The sequence below is a fragment of the Ruditapes philippinarum genome, unplaced genomic scaffold, assembly GCF_026571515.1.
Source record: "Ruditapes philippinarum isolate M1 unplaced genomic scaffold, ASM2657151v2 ctg1530_1_1_1_1, whole genome shotgun sequence".
Classification (NCBI taxonomy): domain Eukaryota; kingdom Metazoa; phylum Mollusca; class Bivalvia; order Venerida; family Veneridae; genus Ruditapes; species Ruditapes philippinarum.
Window position 1 is genome coordinate 89,971 of NW_026860708.1, and position 7,151 is coordinate 97,121.

Below are 7,151 nucleotides of genomic sequence, written 5' to 3' on the forward strand. Positions count from 1 at the left end.
GGTAATATTGATTCTTAAATAGAACTAGCCATGTGAATGACAGATACCCGATTCTAAATAAAGTTTCCCGGCGTTTGTGCTACAAAAACATGGCAAGCAAAAATGCGGAACATCCGCCTAAAATTATAAAATCTAGTACTTTAATTTTACGACTTCAAGCGTAAGCTCCGACCACTTTCGTTTATTTTTAAGTTACCTGTAATGTGTTTATATACGATTGTATTAAAAAATGTACATAATGATAATACATATAGAATTTCATTATGTTCTTAAAATCCATATGAATAAGATATTGTTGTTTTGTTTGGTTTTACGGCTTGCCAACACAATTTCCATCATATGGCGCCGAAACAGGTAAGATGATTTTGGCTAACATCAGGTGTTACAAACTTAAAGCAACACCAGGGTTTAAAATCACCTCACCTGCTGGAGCTAAAAGATGCATAGACTCTAGTACTTCGAACTAATTCAGTCGAATCTTACGATCACGCAGAGATAAATGGTTGCTGCAATTCTGATGCATCAACCCTTAAAAGCAACCCCATAGCAACAAGCGCATAGACATAAGATTTACTTATGCAGCTTTAAAAATATTGAAATTTTGTTCTTTCAACAAAAATAATACATAGTAAGTAGGAGAAAAGATGTTGACATTTCCTCTACTTTGTTGTTGTAGTAAATGCTACTCAGTATATTACTACTGTCATGAAATTAATTTAAATAAATATAAAAATACCTAGCAAACGCGATGTATCTGAAACTATCATTATTGAATGTAGCGGTTGGGGAGGGGGCGGGAAGGGGATATCGGATGGTATCTTTATCTTAATCTGTTACAATTAAAAATGTAAATTGTACTCTGCTAACGTGCAGAAATACATTGAATATTTCCCTAGAAAACTTGTTAAATTGAAGTATCTAGGGATTTATGCTTGTGATTATAATAAGTTTTCCAATATAATATGGTTCGTCGTGATAGAATTACGAGATCATCAGGAGAACTGTTGTCCTTGCAATAACAAAGTGTATGCACTTGAACACATGTCCTAATAATGACAATAATCCAGAAGTAAAGCAGCTGTATAAACACAATACATTGCATTAAAATCTGACTCATCTATTAGGTTCCTTGTGAAGGAATTTGTAATTTACACCATACATCATACAATGTATGACAATGGTATGCTGATGATCACGTGATTAAAAGTTCTGCTCTGAAATGGAAGAATTTATGTATAACCCATCATTTACGTTAGATATGCAGACATCTCTTGTATATAAAATATACATATTTTTCATGGCCTAAAGTCCCATCATCTTGTGCTATCCAAAACAGAGATAAAAGCCTGTAGAAGGTTCATGTAGATGTAATGAACAAATGTCCAGATATCACTTCGGTCAGTCAGCCATGTATGTCATTACACATAACCATTGTAAATACGACCTTTTTTAAATTGAATTTACGGGCTCTTGATCTATAAGTATATAAATTATTGATATAAAAATAACAACGATTTCATATTTTTATCTCCATTTTATTTTTATTCTATCCTTAATCAATATAATATACAATTGTATGTATATACTTACATACATTTTGTAAGTTAATAATGACATATACATAATATATAACATAATATTATATACAACGAAGTATAAAATCTAGATCTATATAGTTGATTAAACAATAAAGGATAGTATCAAATATAATATTCTGCTGTAATACAAAAATAAAACTTAAAATCTTCTACAAATAAGCTGTCTTTTGTCGGTTTGATTTATCATGTTTGCGTTACTCTATAAAATAGATACCTGAATGGTCAGAAGAACGTTTTAGAAATATGTCAATTATTACATTATTATCAATAAGTTATTTACATTAAATCAATATAAGATGGTCTGAATATTGTAAAGATATATGATATATTACAAATTTTTTAAAGATTGTTCTAATAAATGTATAAATATATTATTTTTTCTGTAAAGTTATTAATTCTTTACATTACAGAAGGTAGTATAGAAATATTTCAATACATTTAAAAATGGTCAGACGGATATAACTTTATAAAAAGCTTGTTACTTATTTAGTAATTCAATTTAAATAATTTTGATCGCTTTATCATTTAATGAAACAAAAATTGTCAACAGAAACAAAAACAAATGGTATTCTTTTTTGTCTAGTGCTTGAAAAACACTATAAATCTATAAATGAAGTAAGGCTGGCAATTTTTATTAAGTGATCGTACACACAATTTTTAATTTTAAAATTTGTTTTACATTTTCCTCTACTTTAAAAATATCAAATATCAGCAGATACCTATCATTTACACTGTATGCATAAATCAGTACATATACACATCAGAAAGATTATTATTATCAAAGATATTTCTGATCATTTTCTTAATTTACATGCTTCAAAGAAATGCATATACATGTATAATCTCTCGCATGCATGAAATTCTCGGGTTCTACATCAGCTGTTTGTCAACTCTAATAAAGTAGTTTTGATGATTCCGTTTTTTATGATACTATCTTCGCGATCTTAAATTGATCATTTTGAACAAAACAATGTAATAATATATACACATGAAGAACTAATTCTTTGATTTTATTAATCCTACTGCGCATGCGTAGAAAATAATGGCTTTAATGTGACGTCGGTATTCATTTGAATGGTACTTTTTGTATTAAAGTTTGCAACATACAAATAAAGATTCTTGTTAAAGAAAAATATGTACATAATCTCGGTTACAAAATGAAATAACTGAATATTACTTCTGAATGAAAACATATTGTTCCTTACAACTGTCTTAATGCACTGCGTTGTTTCTTTCCAAACATTCTGACAGAAACACTTTTAAGATCTATTGGAATGGTTTACTTTAATGAAATGAGTATGTACAATGATTTAATGATAAATATATAAACCTTTTAAAGCACATGGCCCTTTACAATTAGTTCCAATAGTGAAAAATGTAACATTAGTCCAAGCCAATGTTCATCAAGAAGTTTTAAATTTACCAGTACAGATTTTATCTGTTCAAGATCTGATTCTTTTAAGATTTGAAATAATATCATATCACTTGAATAATAAATCGGTTAAATAAAAATAATAACTGTTTTAAAAAGCACAATCTATAGCTAATGCTGTAAACAGATAGATCAAACAAAACCAGTCTGAAAATGGTGTGCAATCGTTGTTCAATTTCAAATCTGAAATTTAAATGAACCAATCAGATGTAGCATTGAAAGACTGGTTTCCTATTTCAATATTTTCATCAATCATCTGTATATAAGAAAAAAAAGTCAGCAGTAACAGTCTGGATACATTTTCAGAAGACAATCTTTCCTGAGTTTTGACAGCTGTTTAGATACATAAAGCTCTTTAAATCTTAATCACTATATGGTTAGGAAATTTTAAAAAGTTCTTTTAAAAAGAACTCTTTGCTGAACAATTATTGTTCAGATTGCATATGGCTAATTAGCACATAATTTGGCTCATTCAACGTCACCCTTGGCTCTTGCCATACAATAGAACAGTGTGGTTACAAATCCGGCGACGACACTGCAGACACCAAGTGCAAACCCTGCATGAAGACTTAAACCTTTGGCTCTCAGCAGTATTGGATACATGGCACCATACACAACAACTCCAACCATGCACAATATACCTGAAACATTTAAGGAAAAAATGGAAGATGTATCATTTCAAGATTTACTCATTTTATAATTCATTTATCTGAACATAGGCTGTAAGCCAGGTTTAAATCACTCAAACGCTGTCACGTGTCGCGTCTCTTAGAACGCTCTGGCGGAACATTGTTGGGTCTCTGGAAGGCAATTCCGTCTTTAGAACGCCATGGCGTCTTTAGAACGCTGTACAGTCTCTAAAACGCTATGACATCTCTAGTATAATACTGATGATTAAGATATTGAGTGATTAGATTATAACAGACACAGGCACATGAGTTAAACTATTTCCAGTCCACAATCTAGCTGGATAGCTTCAAAACATAAAAGGAATAAGCACCTTGGGTTGGACTCGATTTTCAAATCCTGAGACTGGTTCAGGTGGTTAAAACTTACTGACCGTTGAAACTTTTATCTGTAACCATCTAAACTACATAAGCAAATTAATAAAGTTATTTTTATCATTGTAAATAAAGTCCTTTGAAAAGTCATGTATTATTGAGAAAATACGTCAATAATTTTTGGAACATATTGTATTCAATGGCACATTCAGATTCTACTCAGGTGCCCGTTCGTGCCTTAAATAATGCCCATGAGGGCACCCGAGGTCTTCCTCCACCAGTCAAACTAGAACGTCGCCATATGACCTATACTGTGTGACTGTCGGTGTGATATAAAATCAAATCAATCAAACAGACAAATAAACATTCGGGAACAAAAATAAGATATGAAGGGTTTAGAACTGAAAATTTACCTCCAAATAACATAAGGAATGTTGCTGCAGTTATCAAACTCGTCTTTTCTTGTCGACAAAAAACATACACCAGTGAGCAAATAGTGGCGAAAATATACAATGACATTCCGAACAGCATCATTACACGTGTAGCATCCAAAAATTCTACAAGTAAAAAGAAAATGTAAAATAAATACCACTTTTATACTTCATCTTAGATAAGTTGTCATGAATTACAAGATTAGGAAATAAATTAAACTGAATCATTTATTTATAAAAAGACGCACTGACAAAGAATTAACAATTATTTCGTCAAAAATGAATTGCGTTACATGATGCACTGTAGCGTTGTTATTTCACTTCATGAAATTGTTATTAAAGACATGTATTCTCCTTTTAAAAAAGAAAAACGTTAAAATTGCACATATACATGTATTTAAACAAATTTACTTAGGGGTTTGAGTAGGGTTATCCGGAAATAGATCAATTATTACTTATTTGCATATTTAATAACTAAACAGGTAGTCATAGCTAAACTGATTTATTATAAATCTATGTTAACAAAATATGTCAAGATCAGTTAAACAATATGTTTGATGTAAGATAGACAATGCCATATGACATGTCTGAGAAATGACCCTGTTTAGAAACGTATTCCTACTTGTAGTTTTGGCGTCTATCAGCTATTTTAAGAAAAGTCCATCTAATAGTTCGCTTTAAAAAAACTTCAAAAGGAAATGTTTTAAAACGGAAAGTAAAAACTTAAAATTCGGAGTGTTATGACGGGATTTGAAGATTTTAAAAAAAAAAAATCATATTGAAACAACTCACCAGGGGGGTAAGAGAATGAGTTCACATTTACGTTTCTCCAGCACCCTGGGGTGACCTACAGGTGTGCACCTCTGCCACAAACCCTCGGTACGACAGGCTGAGGGGTCCTGGGAGAAACCAGTACGGAAACATATTGAATTATACAAATGCCAGTGCCACAAATGTCATTTCAAAATGGACAAGTATAAAACCCAACGCAATCTTGAATCTGTTGAAAAAAAAATAAATAAGGAAAATATTTTTGTATTCTTCAACAGATTCCTTTCAACAAGTTACAAGACTTTATAACAACACATCGTTTAGATTTATCATTATGCATGGTACTAGTATTGGCCGAGTGTAAAATCTTTATAAGTGTCAGATATAAGAAAGCTATAGTATTTAGATAAAAAAAACCAGATCACCCATTATCATCAACTTGGATGCTTAGATTCATACGAAATATTTAACTGTATACATATCAAGAGTATATACTTGTATATCATGTAAAATACACAACCTGTACATGTATGATTCGAGCCCTTTTTCGATAAAAGGATAACATAAGTAAACTTTCTTAAATAAAACGATACAAGTAAAATAAGATTTGTATGACAGTAATCAGGTACAACCCCATGTTAGTATACTATATACAAGTATCGCGAGAACCCAAGAAAGGTACAGTGACTGGATGTATAGCAGATGCTAGTAATGGCAATAATTAAATGGTACACATTGAATCGTGTAGACTCGCAAGAAAGGGCACAGTAATGTAAAAAATGTTTGAAAACCAGTTTTTCGTTGTAAAAGATTCCAATTCGTGTTTAAATATTGAAAGAGTGTTTACAGGGGCGTATCAGGTTGGGGGCAGATTCTGACCCCAAGCGTCTGTGACAGTGATTTCGTGATGATGTACGTGTTATCAAAATTGTTTGGATCGATTATATATAACGAGCCTTAACCGCAAGGAAAATTAAATGAATCTATATCCCATCACATAACCCTGTTTGATTACACATTGGGTTTTACTATCTTCCCTCCTCCCAGGGCCACTATTCAACACATTTACGATATTTTTTACAGAGAACGTACTTCCCTTCAAGTTCCTTTCGTTTGACTCATCGCAGTATTACTTTATAAAACCCAAAGTCCTGTTACTTTTCAATAACAAACCTTTTCATTACGCCGATGGCATTATTTCACGTTAATATCAAAAGACTAGAAAAATTATTAAAAGGTTTACCTGGAGAAAGAATAAATAACAACGTTTTAAGTTTCCACAACCTGATTAATTAGTTATTAACAATAAATTTTGCGAACGTTGTTTTAACACCAATACTTAAATTCCACTCACCCTTTAAAAGGGAACCCTTTTTTTTTGTTGTTTCTTTATTATAATTTTTTTTCAGTCAAAAAGAAACCGCCCGCCGTCGAAAGGGCCCCTTAAAAATGGGCAGTCACAAGGGGAAATCAAAATTTAAATTTTTTTTTACTATATTTAAAACTACGCCTAAAACCCCATATTTTTTTGACTCTTTTCAGGCCCCTTAAACCGCGCATGCCCCTTGTCAATTTCACAGGTAAAATATCGATACGCTTCAAAGGTCCGAGCGGGGATTTTGAATTAACTTTCATTATTTGTTTGTTTATTCAGTGACTGATTGTAGTTAACAAATGTTTATTGGTTAACAATATATGAGAAGAAAGAAACTTGGACATAATTATTGTTCATGTGAATTATTTAATGAGTAAACTTTTTTTGAGCTCGATTTTGTGGAAAGCCCTGTTAACTGACTTTACAACACATTATGTATCTTCGTTTTAGTATTATACACATGTGGTTGTATCACTTTAGGACAGAAATAAGTAGGCCAGACGCATCATAATGTCTCTGCATGTTTCATCATCATCATCATCA

At 31.5% G+C, this 7,151-nt stretch overlaps 1 long non-coding RNA gene across 1 annotated transcript; it reads right to left on the reverse strand.

Annotated features, from left to right (window-relative positions):
- Positions 1–2,352: 2,352 nt before the first annotated feature.
- LOC132713124 (uncharacterized) lies at positions 2,353–4,725 on the reverse strand. Its single transcript, XR_009623405.1, has 2 exons — positions 4,445–4,725; positions 2,353–3,671 (listed from the first exon to the last, which is right to left on the reverse strand). It is a non-coding gene; the product is annotated as an uncharacterized LOC132713124 (long non-coding RNA).
- Between the last annotated feature and the right edge of the window lie 2,426 nt (positions 4,726–7,151).